The sequence below is a fragment of the Anomaloglossus baeobatrachus genome, chromosome 1 (assembly GCF_048569485.1).
Source record: "Anomaloglossus baeobatrachus isolate aAnoBae1 chromosome 1, aAnoBae1.hap1, whole genome shotgun sequence".
NCBI classification, from domain to species: domain Eukaryota; kingdom Metazoa; phylum Chordata; class Amphibia; order Anura; family Aromobatidae; genus Anomaloglossus; species Anomaloglossus baeobatrachus.
Window position 1 is genome coordinate 371,442,006 of NC_134353.1, and position 16,988 is coordinate 371,458,993.

The 16,988-nt window shown below is 44.3% G+C and overlaps 1 protein-coding gene across 4 annotated transcripts in view; it reads right to left on the minus strand.

Moving 5' to 3' along the window:
* The window catches only part of CSGALNACT1 (chondroitin sulfate N-acetylgalactosaminyltransferase 1), a 528,406-nt gene that overhangs the window by 182,851 nt on the left and 328,567 nt on the right, over positions 1–16,988 (minus strand). For all 4 annotated transcript variants that reach the window (XM_075352486.1, XM_075352485.1, XM_075352484.1 and 1 more), the window contains one exon: positions 7,602–7,661. The gene's annotated coding sequence lies outside the window, so the exon portion shown is untranslated. The remainder of the gene's footprint in view (positions 1–7,601; positions 7,662–16,988) is intronic.

Genomic DNA, 16,988 nt, shown 5'->3' on the forward strand with positions numbered 1-16,988 from the left:
TTCCTTCCGCATTGCCGGCGGCCGCAGGTAAGCTGTAGTTCGTCGTTCCTCAGGTGTCACACATAGCGATGTGTGCTGCCTCGGGAACGACGAACAACCTGCGTCCTCAACAACCAGCGATTTTTTGAAAAGGAACGACGTGTCAATGATGGACGATTAGGTGAGTATTTTCCATGGTTAACGGTCGCTCGTTGGTGTCACACGCAACGAAGTTGCTAACGATGCCGGATGTGCGTCACGGAATCCGTGACCCCGGCGCTATATCGTTAGATACGTCGTTGCATGTAACGGGGCCTTTAATAGAGTGGGAGTGAGCGTGATCAACCACCACCAATCCATTCACATGGAGATCTTCAGAGCTTTGGTTCTCGGGATTGATGGAAGTCCTGGCAGTTGGACACTCCGCAATACTGTAGATAAGGGATAGCAAACAAACGTGATTGATTTAGGAAGATTGTCCGGTCAAATGCATCTGTCTATGAAACAAAGCATTCATGTATAAATACATCATAATGGAGGCTATATAATTAATTGTCATAATCTAGACCGAGCCTTCCTCATTTAATTGGTAAATACCAATTATACCACAAATCTGTCTCAATTCAAGATAAAAAAAAATGTAAGTTTACAAAATGGAATATAGAATGTTAGCAGGATATATGGTTTATATTGAGACTTGTGTTCAAAATAATTTATGGAAAATAAATAATAATGGATGTAAGAGACATTTGACTAGTATAATAAAGCATTGTACTAAATGCCACATATGTAAATACAGCATGTAATAAGCAGGAGACTTCCACACATCATTTTGACTGTTTCCTAACTCTTTCAATGATCTTCTGGTAGGTATTTTACAATCCATGCAGCAGCGCGGGAACTATAAAAACCGAGCCTTGTATCATAATTACAAGTTCCCATAAACGTTTCCCATGACCTGGCTTTAGGACTCTTTAAGTAGTTCCAGTATAAAAAAAAGTTGGCAATGTGCTAAAATCATGAACTGCAACAGATTTTCCATTACTGAATAATGTAAGTGGTAATGCAATGTGAGGTTTTGTATTCATGGCCCCGTTCCATCTGCTATTTAAAGCTGGAACGACTGTATTAAATATCAGGGGACAGGACAATAAGAGGAACCTGTAAGAAGCAGGCTGTAAATGCTATTGAAAATAAATACTGCAGCTGTAAATGATATGGAGTGATGTAACATGTTGGTTTATACACCTGCTATATATTCTGCAGTCACTTGGACCATACAGGAGATAGATAATAATTGTGTATTTCAAAAATCTGAATTAGTATGGTTAATAATCTCATGTGGACTGTCCAGATTTGGCTTGGATTTACAGGCAAAATACCTGGTTCTAATAAATACTGACTACTAATTATTTTTCCTAAGGGAACTGAAATTCCTATTTTGACGGTAAAAGGGGTCACTACTTGCAGGGAAATTGGTGAAGATTTTGCAAAATTACTTTCATACTTCTTGGAAAATTTGGTGCACCTTTTGGAGAGCCTGTGCATCTTTTGGAGTGTCTGTGCATCAGAAAATGAATGGTAGATGTACACCAATACATAGTTTTTCTATAAACTAGTGCAAATTTCAATGCATGCCAGTTTTCTGGTGTAAGTTGTAGCATATGTGGGTAGGGGATAGTCATCATATCATTTCTAAAGGGTGCTTTACACGATGCGACACCGCTAGCGATCTCGTTAGTGATGTGACACGCCAGATCACAGATGCGATCTGTCGAGATCGCACATGTGACCGTGCTATAAAAACGACCTATGTGCAATCTCGGCAGATCGCATCTGCGATCTGACGTGTCACATCGCTAACGAGATCGCTAGCGATGTCGCAGCGTGTAAAGCACCCTTTACTCTTTTCTATCCCACTTTGATAAAAGTGTCAGAAAGGCGCAAAAGGGCACAAATGTCCCTAAAAGTGTTTTGAATGGAGGCTCCATATGCCACAATATGATAAAGAAACAAATCTATTTAATGGATGAACTCCCTTTGATGATATTTCCAGATAAAGACTGCCATAGACTCCAGCAATCCTAAGAACCAGGATGTGGCAGTCAATCATGCACAATACCTCACCATTGACTCTTAGACCAGATTCACACTGCGATCCTCTCCCCGGGGTTCAATGGTCCTATCGGGGCTTCCATCCAAACCCCCCGCAAAATGGGTTTACACGTATGCACCGATAGGGCCATTGACTATAATGGTGCAGACGCAGTCTCTGTGTGCTCTGTCATTCACATTTTTGTGAGTATACACTTACTGGAGGCAGACACCCAGACAAGGCCACTATGTCTGGATGTCTGCCTCCCATAGACGTATACTCCCAAAAATTATGTATGACAGAGCACACAGTGTCTGAGTCTGCTCCATTATAGTCAGTAGCCCCGTCGGTGCATATGTCCTTTTTGAAGGGGTTTGGACGGAAGCCCCAATAGGACTATTGAATGGGGAGAGGATCGCAGTGTGAAAGCAGCCAACAGTATTTTAAGTCTAAGTGGTATTTGACAAAACATAAGATCGCACTCGGACCAATGTTATTTTATGGGGTCATGCAGATGTCTGTCCGAGGAAAAAGAAATTGCAACCTGTCCGAATTACAGTAGATCAGATTATCGTATTGCACTTGGCCATGCAAGTCTAGGAATGTATGGGAAACATCGGACTGCATTCAGATGGCATCTGTATGAAGTCCGTTTTCTGCGGACTGACAGAATAGAAGAACGGAGACATGTTTTTCTATCTTCTCCACATCTGAGAGAATCATATCACACTTACTGTAACGTACACTCTGATCAAACGGAGTGTCAGTTGTGTCATTTGTTTAAAATGAATGGAGCTGTCAGAGCCCCTGAACGCTGGGTGCTAAGGCAGTCGGGTGCACAAAGACCAAAAAGCTGTCCCCTATCTTGTGGGTAGGTCATAACTTTCAAACTTGAGAATACCCCTTTAAAAAGGCAAAAAGGATAGACCATAGAAAAGTTATGTATATAAGGAAACCTATTAGAAATATTTCAGTTTTACAATTCTCAGATTATTAAGATGAGGAATCAGCATGCAAAGAAAAGAAAATTACAAATTCAATTAACATGTCCTAATCAAGTATTTTTACAGATGGATGCACCTAAGCCTGAATTACGCTTTCTTGTCTCAAATAGAATTAACATGTATGATACGGAGCATGGAAACTGCAGAACTAAGCCTGTACAATTTATCCTATAAAGGTGCGGACAAGCAGTAGGATGGGGAGGAGTGGGGGGTAGGGGGAGGTATGAATGGGGCAATTACCCTCCCCTCTAAATTATTAGTCCTTATGGGAATAAAATAGGCGACAACTTATCACTGAAGTCATTCTTCTGAGAGTGGCTAAAATGTAATGGTTATATGATCAGAGCCATTATCCTTTACAGGTGTGGATATCGTGTTATGAGATGAGAGCAATTACCCTGACATTTAAATAAGTTTCCTTTATTGGGATAAATTGTACAGGCTTAGTTCTGCAGTTTCCATGAAAGACCCGCCCGCGCTCGCGAATTAAGTCAGCTGACCAGGGCTCTGATATCAGACGTTCCCAGCTGCCGGAAAAGAGCTGTGCAGCATTTAATAATACACTGACTGCTGTCACCGGCTGACGTCAGTGCCCGGGTCAGCCGGGTGCACATCAGAGCCCGGCTCGGAGTTGTCATGGATTATCGTCGGGGGATTCAGGGAGTAATAAAGATGGCAATCAGGGATGTATGTGTGTTTTTCTTTCAAATAAAATTTTTAAAAAAAGTGTTTTCTTTTCTTTAGTACTAAACGGAGGTTCATAATGGCCGTGTCTACACAGGCATGACATTATGAACCTCGGGCTTAGTGCCAGTTTGCAGAAAACTGGCATTAACCCCGTAATTACCCAGCCAGCCAATGCATCAGGGCAGCTGGATGAGCCTCGGTACAGCACCTGTGAATGGCGCTTCACAATGGAGCCGCCATTTTCAGGGGCAGCTGAGGACTGTTTTTCTCAGCGGGAGGGGCAGAGAATGCTTCAGCCTTATCCCGCTGAGAAGCACAGCCCTCAGTTGCTTGCTTGCATCGGGCTGGACAGTGAAAATACAGCGGAGCACATTTTTTTTTTTTTAAAAAATACCAGTGAAAGGGAACATGGCACCACATTTTTTGGCTGTAAGCTGCGGCCGCCACCACTGGGTTATTATATACAGCCTGTTAAAATGCTGTATATAAGCACAGTGGTGTTGGCCGCAGCTTTTTACAAAAAAAGTGGCGACAGGTTCCCTTTAAACATTTCTGCCCCTTTATTACAAAATGGATAATGGAGAAGAAAGGAGGGTTGGGACAGGAAATGACATAGAGCCTTTTTTTTCCCTTCAAAACAGACTAAGCTTTATTCAGAAACACAATAGAGTACAATAGACAAAATCCGCATCAAAATCCGCAACGAAATCCGCGTCAAATCCGCACCTATGCTAAGGTGCGGATTCCGGGGGAAAGCTGCGGATTTTGATGCAGAAAAATCCGCAGGTACATTCTACCGTGGACACATAGCCTAAGAATGTACCCTACACAGAAATCTGTGGTGTGGGCAGGGTCAGCTTTATTAGCTCTGTTAAATACTACATTGAAGATTTCAGATTGTGTCACAACTGCTGCACCCAGTAAACGAAGTGATACGTCACTGAATCAAGGTCTCTTTGCCTACATTATAATGATCTCAAATGAGGTAGCAAAAATCTGCTGACAGATTCCCTTTAAAGGGAACCAATCACCAGGATTTTCGTATGTAAACTAAAGCCAGTGCTATACTGGCATCATCAGGCTGATTCTCTATATACCATTAGTGGTCAGCTCGGATGTATAGGCTTTCAAATCCAACAAAGTAAAGTTTACAAAAAAATCGGCAGCAGCTGCATTGGAGCAGATAATCTCTGAGCGGATATTCATCTGGATTCCCACCCCCTGACACTTGTTCCTCCCTTTCTCTGTTCTCTATGCTAATTTTACTATTCACTAATTTCTTCAACATAGATGGCGTCGGAGATGGTGCCTGCGCATAGCGCTTATCTCCGGCGCCATCTTTGTGAAGATTGTGTTACCCCCTGCTATTCTATTCTTGCGACTGAGAGGGCGACGCATGCGCCCTCGCTTCTTTTGCTCTCATTGTGACCGCAGGAGAGCGCGCGGTCACAACAGAAGTGGAGACCGCCCCCTGAAACAGCTGATCGGAGGACGCAACAAACCGGAGGAACAAGCAGACAGCAGCGTGCCAACGACATCGGCACCGGATCGCACGGCACAGGGTCAGGTGAGGCAAGTTTACAATACACTCGCCTAACCCCGTGACGTCAGTGCCGCTGTGCTGGCACAGTGTCCTGGCAGGCTGTAGTGCTGGCACGGTGTCCTCTTCTGCAACTAATCGCATCCTCTGATCAGCTGTTCTCCACTTCTGTTGTGACCACGCACGCTCCCGCAGTCACAACGAGAGTAGAAGATGCGAGAGCGCATGCGCCGCTCTCTCAGCCGCAAGAATAGAATAGCAGGGGGTAACACGATCTTCAGAAAGATGGCGCCGGAGATCAGCGCAGGCAACAACTCCGATGCCATCTTAGTGAAGAAATTAGTGAATTGTAAAATTAGCATAGAGAACAGAGGAAGGAACAACAGGCAGGGGGCGGGAATCCATATGAATACCACCCAGATATTATCTGCTCCATTGAATGCCACTCAAGCAGCTGCTGATTTTTTAAACTTTATTTTGTTGGATTTGAAAGCCTAAACATCCGAACTGACCTCTACAGGTATGTATAGAATCAGCCCGATAGTGCCAGTATAGCAATAGCATTAGCTTATATAGGAAAATCCTGGTGATTGGTTCCCTTTAATATGTGCAACTTTTCTGTTTGCCATCATGTTTATGTGGCGCCCTGGACTAGCCAGGTCGTCACAGGTAACACACACACATCCCCACCCCCACTAGACAGTAACATTAGCCAAACACAAAACCCTTGTTGCCTCCCTCCAGGGTCTGATGTCCACACCAGGTGGGGAGGAGCCAAGCAGCTGGCCCCACCCACCGAGGAGTTCACAGGCCTGGAGGCGGGAAAAGTGACAGTGAAGGTCAGGAAGTGGAAGTGAGAGGAGCAAAGTGGAGAGTGTCTGGGTTTGTGGCCCAGGCACTAGCAACAAGGTTGGCAGACGTTTGTGGCCGTCTGCAGGAGTGGTGGTTCAACGCGGAACCGTAGGACCGGGGGTCGGGCGGTGGCCCGCCGGTACCGACCGGGGAGCGAAGTGAAGCCAGCACACACAGGCAGGCCCATCGGATCCCGACTAGGCTTTGAGTCGCCGTCAACAGTCAAATCCGAGTGTGACAGGAACCCCAGGGGTTTCCTAACAGCCAAAGACCCGTTAGAAGGCAACCGTCCGCACCGTGAGGGTATACAGCTACCGCCTAAGGCTAGAGACCCAAGGGCCAGCGCCTGCAGGCAAACGGGCTCCTCAGGCATCCATACACCGGGGAGCGGACTACCGTTGGGGACCCATCGTAGTCAAACAGTACACAAAAGGTGCAGGGAAAGACAGCCGCCATCACCTGTCCGGGGAGAGACACTGCAGCCGGCATTTAGATCCAGGTTATCATGAACAGGGTTAAGAATTAAACACAAAATCATATTCAAAAACTGTATAACCTTATATTTTGTTTTTCAATTCTTAATCCTGTTCATGATGTCTGGATCTAAACACTGTAGTCAATAAAAATACTTTATTTCTCACTGTATACAGTATGTACAGTTTACTCAATGACTGCATTCAATTGCAAACATGAGAAAATTTTATTTCTTTTACTTGCTTATTTAGCACCATTAATTCTGCAACATTTTACAGACTTCAGCATCGCTGTCCCCATTGGGCCTCACAATCTAAATTCCCTATCTGTAGGTCTTTGGAGTGTGGGAGGAAACCGGAGGAAACCCACACAAACACGGGGAGAACATACAAACTCCTTGCAGATTTTGTCCTGTGTGGGATTTGAAGCCAACACCCCAGTGCTGCAGAGTAACAATGCTACCCACTGAGCCACCATGCTGCCCTCATGAGATACATTTTATGGCGATCGAGTGGTTTTCTTCTGACCAATAGAGGTGGTACGTAATTGTGTATATGTATATATATATATATATATACATATATATATATATACACATACATATACATACATATATATATATATACACACATACACATATATATATATATATATATATATATATATATATATATATATATATATATATATATATATACACACACACATACACACATATATATATATATATATATATATATATATATATATATATATATATATATATTAGAGAGAGAAGCAACAAAAAAAATTAACACTGACCATCTGAAACTGGCTCTAAAATAACACAAAAAAACTATTCTGCTATTACAATTTAGTTACATAGATGTACATAAATAACCTAGCGCTACAATATGGGATAATTACCCCAAAATAATAAATATTGTAATTTAGGAAGGACAATAACCAAAAAGATAAAAAGGACTCCTACCTTATAGTGTATGTAGCATTTTTTGGAGATACGAAGCTCTGGACCATCACAAAAAAGGCTCTAAAATAAAAACAGAAAAGCAGGTTATCTAATGATCAGAAATGTTGGACACTTTATTTTTGACTTATCCCTAAAATGATTTTCATATCTTTATGTTGTAAAGTAACTATCAGACCTAGCGGAAAAATTAAGCAAAAATGATGTAATCCAAGGAGTTCGCTCATTATTTGCCACTTGTGTCTATGATGAGACAACTATGCAGTTACTGATGTATTTTACATCAGATTGGTCAATGTGATAGTTGTATAAAACTGTTAAAAAATTAAAAAAGGAACCTGTCAAATTCCCAAAAACACTATTACCTGCAGATATGGGGTTAATCTGCAGGTTACTAGTACTCTAAAGCTGTGCACTGAGAGCCGGCTACCAGGGGGAAATTAACTTTATTCCTCCCATCAACCTGAGGCTTTAAAGGGAATCTGTCACCAGGTTTTTGCTCCCCCATCTAAGAGCAGCATAATATAGAGACAGAGACCCTGATTCCAGCGATGTGTCACGTACTGAGCTGTTTGCTGTCATTTTCATAAAATAAATGTTTTCTCTGTTGCGGATCTAGCAGTTATACAGAGCTTATAAATATGCTGGACTACCTGGCAGCACGCCAAGTAGTCCTCTAATGATGATTTACTAATGATTAATTAGTGATATCAAAATGACATTAAGCAGTCCAGTAAGTGACACATCACTGGAATCAGGATATCTGCCCCTACGTTATGCTGCTCTCAGATTAGGTGGCAAAAAACAGGTGACAAATTCCCTTTAAGTCACTGAGGCACTGCTTCAGAGACTGCTCAGTGGATTGAGAAGTGGCTGTAACCACAACCACAGCACTGACTGACAGCCGACTATGTAATGATAAACCACCGCAGAGCCAACTGTCAGTCAGTGGTAGGAAGTAGTGACTAATGCAATGCCAATATGAACGAAGGCTGCTGGGAGGAATAAAATTCATACCTCTTGGTAGCCGGTCTCTCTGTGCATAGCTTTAGAGTGCTATTAACTTAAGATCTGCAGGTTAATGGTACTCTGAGGTTCCCTTTAAATACATTCTTCCTATCATTAAAGGGAACCTGTCAGGTAATTTATGTGTTCTAACCTAGTAGCAGTGTGATATGTGGCCTAGTAACCCATTCCTACCCATCCCTGTGTTGTAATATTGTGTAATGTGCATGTATAATAATATATGTTTTATTACATGTGGCACCCCAGGGTTGCCACAGTAACAACACAAAGGGTTAACTCCCCACACACAACACCAAGACCTCCTGGCCAGAAGGGGGAGACCAAGCTGCTTCCCTGTATATTCTGGTGGGAAGGGGAAATGGTCAGTAGTTTCAGTTTGTGAGTTCAGTGCAGAGAACTGAGGAGAAAGGATCTCTGCAGGTTGGAAGCTGGCTTTAGCTCACCTCAGGATCCACTGACCAATTCCAGGCCTAGCCGAGGGTCTGAGAGAAGGAGACACAGAGGAACATTCCTGGGAGGCAGAGCATTGCAGAGCTCACCCCAGTGGAGCACACAGAACGGATGCTGGATCCGAGACTGCAGGTTACATACTGTACAGGTAACACCAGAGAAGTGAGGATTCCACATTCTCTATCTGTACCACAGACACAAGCAACATAGGAGAGTTCAGGAACATACTAGGAAGGACTCGAGTTGCCTGTCAGGTCAGTACCTAGGAGCAGAGCAGAGCCGGCTGCCTAGTTCACACAGCAGCAGGGCCACAGACACACAGTGCAGGCAAGGAAGCCAAAACGGCCCGGCTGGGTGGGAGAAACCCTGAACCCCTCACAGACTCCATGGACAGTACTCTGCTGAATACCATCATCAGTAAAAGACAAAGAAACTGCAAAACCGTGAGTCTGTCTGTTTATTGTGCTCGTGTCCTGCACTCCCCCCATAGACTAACACACTGCCCCGGGGAAAAGGCTCTACCCGTGGGGAGCCGTCCCATCTCAAGCTGCCTTCCATCACCCCCGGAGGTTCTGCAGCAGCGGTGGTCATCTCTGATCACATTCCACGGGTGGCGTCACGAACATAACCCCCCTTTTTATTGTGGAACCAGGGAGCACAGACCGGGTCACGACACCGTGATCCCCTTTCCAGAAGCGACCCCTTGGCCCGGTTCTGGGTATCCCCTTAACCCCTGGCGACACACTTATGTGTCCCTATGTAAATGATCAGGAGCTCTAGCCCCATGGGCGTCGCATCGCCCTGTGGGCGTTTGTGCATGTTTTCCATGGTATCACGCCCCTGTGGGCGTTTGCATGTTTTCCCTGTGGGTGTGATAACATGGATTTACATGAGTGACGTCCTCGCTCCTTGATATCCTGCGCGTGCGCACATACTATTCCCGCAGCCTTGTTTGTCAGCTGGTGCCTGCTTCTCGTCTTCAGACGCGCACTGCGTATGACTGCAACCACAGGAGTCTTCTGAGCACGTGCAGTGCGCGTCTGAAGACGAGAAGCAAGCACCCGGATAACAAGGCTGCGGGAATGGTAAGTGTGCACGCGCGGGATCTCAAGGAGCCGACGATGACGTCGCTCATGTAAATCCATGGTATCACGCCCACAGGGGCATGATACCACGGAAAGCATTCAAACGCCCACAGGGCGAAGTGACGCCCATGGGGCTAGAGCCCCTGCTCATTTACATAGGGTACATATGAGTAATAAAACATTTTTATACATGCCCATTACACACTATTACAACACAGGGATGGTAGGAAGGGGTTACTAGGCCACACATCACACTGCTACTAGGTAGAACACATAAATTACCTGACAGGTTCCCTTTAATGTACAGTGAAAAGTTCTGCAATACTATAATATACTTAAAATATTTTAATTCCTTGCAAATTTTAAGATCCTAAATAATCACTAAATCAGATCCTTAATAATTTGAGAAGATACAAAGCTGTTCTGCCACGTGATGGCCACATAGGTGCAAGACACAACTCTGATAACCGTAGAGTCACAAACAATTGTGGAAAATGAGCATTTACCTGTGAAGTCTACCAATAATAAGTGACTACAACCGGTAAGATAAATGGGGCCGTTAGAGTGGACAGCTCCTTGACTCCTTGACTCCTAATTCTATACACTTTCTGTAATTTTAGGAGATGCTGGGGCAGAAACACAGTTTTTATTCACACCGCCGGTGAGATTAATTTTCCTGTGTTCTCTATTAAAGAACAAAACCGCAATAAGCTTCTAACAACTGCCAAACACGACGACAGCTTTTCCGAAGCCATCACTTTCCTCTGCCTGATAAAATCTGCAGCACTCAACTCCACAATTCAAGTCAACGTTCGCGGCTGATTTTTTTTTCTCTCCGAGAGAACAGCAATATTATTCTATTAGAAGAATAGAAGTAAATGGAACTGCGGCACAAACCAAATTACTTTCATGAAAGTAATTCTACCTATAGTGACAGGACGTATAGCAAGGCTGTACTCAACAACATCGGATTCAGCAAGGTAAATTAAGAAGGACTGTTGGAATTAACTCAGAGAATACATTGGATATTCACCTGCAATGTACAAGAATTAAATCTTTTTCCCCTCTTGTTGCTGTACGGGACTCTAATTGAATTAGATATCCATTACAGAAATGTTTCTAAATTGCAATTCCCCCTGGGTATTGGAGAATTGGATAACACAAGCACTTTAGACAGCAATATGTAATATATCAATTTCTGTCACAATGTAAACAGGACAGATATAAAGAATGTTCAGTCTTTGATTCATTGTGCTATAATGAAAAATAATAATAAAAATAAATGGTCCACAGACATCTGGGACCAATTGACTCGCCAAGGAATAAACCCCCACCAAGGTCTGTCGAACCCCTCAGTCTTTTTTTTTTTTTACATTTTTTTGTTCTCTTCTACCCTTTCCCTTTTTCTCTCTTATTTGTAGAACCATTTATGCAAAAGAAGGTGGGAACCATAACTTGTGTTTGCATAAGATACATTTTTCTATGTCTGACATAGAAGTATCTCTTGTGCAAACACAACTTATTGTTCCCTTATTTCATCTGTTATGGGTGGAAACCGGATCAGGTCTCCGCAAGGAGAAAGGTTTTCCCCTTAGACCCTATGATAGCTTCTCATATAGCCAGATCAGACTTCATACTATGCACTAACGAGGGGCAATCACCCCAAAACACATCTGCAAATATTTTCGAATATAGTTTAATTAGAAACTCCCCATTCTTCCGTCACAAACTACTTCCTTTTTTGATGACACCATCTGTAAGAATCCCAGTGCAGGCTCTATCCCCTCCCTGAAATGAAGCATCATAAATCCCGCCTGTTTCGGGGCCTTGGCTAGTCCCTGATCTACGGAGCATGTGTCAGATGTCATTTCCAATGGATGCTCAGTAGATTCTTGTCACCGATGACAAGTGGCATACCACCAATGGCGGCAGACCACAAAGCCTCTATGGGGCCCATGAGTCGGGAGCCCGATGTCAGCGCTGGCACCACACCCTCCATGCTCGACATCGTACTTACAGCTGTGTTGGCAGCTGATGCCAATACAATTGAAAGCGATGATGAACGATGAAGTGCTTTGCAGTCTGCTCCCTCCATCATTGTCCCGCTGCATCTGAGATCTGAGAGCTCAGTGCAGTGGGTGCGATGATACCACTTCATCGCTCCCACTGTGCAGTGCAGTGAAGACAGAGCTTCAGAATGCTCCCTGCAGAGACAGGCGCAGTGGAGGACCAGGAGAGGTTGAGTATTTAATTTTTAAATAAGTGAGTACACAGTGGCCATAATACTACATGGAGAACTATGGGCGGTGCATTATACTGTATGGAGGACTATGGGCTGTGCATTATACTATATGAAGGTTTATGGGCTGTGCATTATACTGTATTGTGTACTATGGGAGGTGCATTTTACTATATGGCGGACTATGGGCTGTGCATTATACTGTATGGTGTACTATGGGTGGTGCATTATACTATATGGCGGACTATGGGCTGTGCATTATACTATATGGAGGACTATGGGCTATTAATCATACTATATGGAGAACTATGAATGGTGCATTTTATTGTATTGGAGGACTATGGGGGTGCATTATACTATATGGAGGACTATGATGGTGTATTTTACTGTATGGAAGACTATGGGGACACAGTATACTATATGGAGGACCAAGGGCTGTGCATTATACTATATGGAGGACTGTGGGCAGTGCAAAATATGGAGGACGATGAGGATGCATTATACTATATAAAGAATTATGGGCTGTGCATTATATTATATGGAGGACTATGCGGATGCAGTATACTATATGGAGGACTATGGGAGTGCATTATACTGTATAGAAGTCTATAGGGGCTCATTATACTATATGGAGAATTATGGGCTGTGCATTATACTATATGGTGGACTATTCGGGTGCAATATACTATATGGAGAACTATGGGAGTGCATTATACTGTATGGAAGACTATGGGGTGCATTATACTGTATGGAGGACTGTGGGCTGTGCATTATATTATATGGAGGACTATGTGGCTGCTGTATACTACATGGAGGACTATGGGAGTGCAGTATACTATATGGAAGACTATGGGGGTGCATTATACTATATGGTGGACTGTGCATTATATTATATGGAAGACTATGAGGGTGCATTATACTATATAAAGGACTATGGGCTGTGCATCATATTATATGGAGGACTATGCGGCTGTAGTATACTATATGGAGGACTATGGGAGTGTATTATACTATATGGAGGACTGCATGTGTGCATGGTGCATTATGATATATGGAGGACTGTGGGGGGCGCATTAGAATAAATGGAGGACTATGGGGTGCATCATACTAGAGTCATGGATGGAAGTGTTGGCACCCTTGAAATTGTTTTAGAAAATTAAGTATTTCTTCCAGAAAATTCTGGAATAAGACAGGTTTTGTTATACACATGTTTATTTCCTTTGTGTGTATTGGACCAACACAAAAAAGCTGAGATTTAGATTTAGCAATGCAGCGGAGCCCAGCAAAAAAGGGGGAGGGGGGTCAGCTCCCCCACTATAGACAGTGAGCTGCTAGTCACAACAGGGTGGCCATCGAACTACCCAGGAGGCAATATAGTCCTGGCAATGATAATCTCCTGGTGCTAAAACAAACATTGCAGTTGCAGCAGAACAATATCAGAGCCCTGATAAGAGACTCAGTTGAAATCTGTGTTTTAACCCCTACAGCACTCGGTCTTCAGATTTCAATGCAAAAACCTGATAACAGATTCCATTTAAATAGAAAGGCATGTAGGAGAAAACTGAATTTGTGTTTAGGACCACCCCTTTAAGACTGTAGAAAACAAGGTTTCAATCAAACGGGATAGAAAAATCAAATAAAGCTATGAATATCTCAATCATCTGTGTCAGTAGGTGGAATTGCCCTGAAAGAGTTGGTGAACTCAAAAGTTAAAAACTTCTTGGGTTAATAAAAAGCTAGGAACACCCTGGTGAAGTGACCAACAGTGTTGACTACTCCAGTCTGCCAGTCCTGCCACCACGTTTGGCGACATATTGATTAAGAACACAGTATAAGTAAGACTAAGGGGTGCTTCACACACAGCGAGCTCACTGCCGAGATTGCTGCTGAGTCACGCTTTTTGTGACGCAGCAGTGACCTCATTAGCGATCTCGCTGTGTGTGACAATGAGCAGCGATCTGGCCCCTGCTGCGAGATCGCTGCTCGTTACACACAGCCCTGGTTCGTTTTCTTCAAAGCCGCTCTCCTGCTGTGACACACAGATCGCTGTGTGTGACAGCAAGAGAGCGACAAATGAAGCGAGCAGGGAGCAGGAGCCGGCGTCTGACAGCTGAGGTAAGCTGTATCCAAGATAAACATCGGGTAACCAAGGTGGTTACCCGATATTTACCTTAGTTACCAGCCTCTGCAGCTCTCACGCTGCCTGTGCTGCCGGCTCCGGCTCTCTGCACATGTAGCTGCTGTACACATCGGGTTAATTAACCCGATGTGTACTGTAGCTAGGAGAGCAAGGAGCCAGCGCTCAGTGTGCGCGGCTCCCTGCTCCCTGCTGACACTGGTAACTAATGTAAACATCGGGTAACCATACCCGATGTTTACCTTAGTTACCAGTCTCCGCAGCTTCCAGACGGCGGCTCCGTGCAAGCGCAGCGTCGCTTGCACGTCGCTGCTGGCTGGGGGCTGTTCACTGGTCGCTGGTGAGATCTGCCTGTTTGACAGCTCACCAGCGACCATGTAGCGATGCAGCAGCGATCCTGACCAGGTCAGATCGCTGGTCGGATCGCTGCTGCATCGCTAAGTGTGAAGGTACCCTATGGCCTGCAAGAGTGAGAGAATGTGTCCTGTATCAAAGTGAGAAACTGATTGATGCAATTTCTGAACAGCTAGGCGGCCCCTGCTGCTAATGGGGAATGTCTTGTGAATTACACTAATAGATGTTCATGTCGCTATCAGTTTCTATCAAGCTTTGTGCTTACACTCGGATATGTAAATGACAAGCTTTGTACTTCAATCCAGAAATAGAACTGCTAAGCCTTGTAGAGTCATACATTGTGTTACCACCCAACTCGTGCCACTATTCAGGTTGTTACTGGTTATTCAGGTTATACAGGTTGGTTTACATCCTTTTTCAGAATCTGTAGCCATGAGGCGCCATTATCTCAACTTGTCCAGCGCAAACAATTTAATCACCTACCTATATGATAGGTGATAACTTATTTATCAGTCTGGTCTAAAGGCCCCGTCACACTAAGCAACATCGCTAGCAACATCGCTGGTAACGAACAACTTTTGTGACGTTGCTAGCGATGTTGCTGTGTGTGACATCCAGCAACAACCTGGCCCCTGCTGTGAGGTCGTTGGTTGTTGCTGAATGTCCTGGGCCATTTTTTAGTTGTTGCTGTCCTGCTGTGAAGCACAGATCGCTGTGTGTGACAGCGAGACAGCAACAACTAATGTGCAGTGAGCAGGGAGCCAGCTTCTGCTGAGGCTGGTAACTAATGTAAACATCGGGTAACCAAGAAGCCCTGTCCTTGGTTACCCGATATTTACCTTTGATACCAGCCTCCTCCGCTCTCACTGCCTGTGCTGCCGGCTCCTGCTCTGTGCACATGTAGCTGCAGCACACATCAGGCAATTAACCCGATGTGTGCTGTAACTAGGAGAGCAAGGAGCCAGCACTAAGCAGTGTGCGCTGCTCCCTGCTCTGTGCACATTTAGCTGCAGCACACATCAGGCAATTAACCTGATGTGTGCTGTAAGTAGGAGAGCAAGGAGCCAGCGCTCAGTGTGCGCTGCTCCCTGCTCTGTGCACATTTAGCTGCAGCACACATCGGGTTAATTAACCTGATGTGTGCTGTAACTAGGAGACTGGGGGCTGGTCACTGGTTGCTGGTGAGCTCACCAGCAACTCGTGTAGCCACGCTCCAGCGATCCCTGCCAGGTCAGGTTGCTGGTGGGATCGCTGGAGCGTCGCAGTGTGACAGCTCACCAGCAACCTCCTAGCAACTTACCAGCGATCCCTATCGTTGTTGGGATCGCTGGTAAGTTGCTTAGTGTGACTGGACCTTTAAGGTCCAGTCACACTAAGCAACTTACCAGCGATCCCAACAACGATAGGGATCGCTGGTAAGTTGCTAGGAGGTTGCTGGTGAGATGTCACACTGCGACGCTCCAGCGATCCCACCAGCAACCTGACCTGGCAGGGATCGCTGGAGCGTGGCTACACAAGTTGCTGGTGAGCTCACCAGCAACCAGTGACCAGCCCCCAGCGCCGCGTGGAAGATGCTGCTTGGTAACTGAGGTAAATATCGGGTAATGAAGGCTTTATGCTGAAACACGTGTAGGGACGGACGCCAGCACCAGCAGGAGGAGATGCCATTAGGTAATTGCTATGGATCATTTTGAAGATATCACTGTGATCGATGTGGATTTAATGTGATGGTATATTTCTGATTGTCACTTGTACCCTCTATTATCTATGACCCTGCCTGCTTATGCATATAATTGTTCCATTATTACTAAAAACTTCTCTGACAGTATAAGCAGTGCTGTGTATGCATAGCTTTGTACCGGCACAATTATTTTACTCATTTCTCCCCTGCTGTTTATGTTGGTGTTTCTTTCAATCACTCTTGTCTATACCTTGTTTTTATTCTTAAATTAATAAAAATTATATTTTATGGCTCTCTGTATGGTCTCCTTTTGGTAATTTCAGTTTTGTTTGTACATACAGCCTGGGCATCTATGCCCATAATACTACATGCATGGAACCTTTTGATATTTTGGTATTTACCTTTTATTATTTCCTAT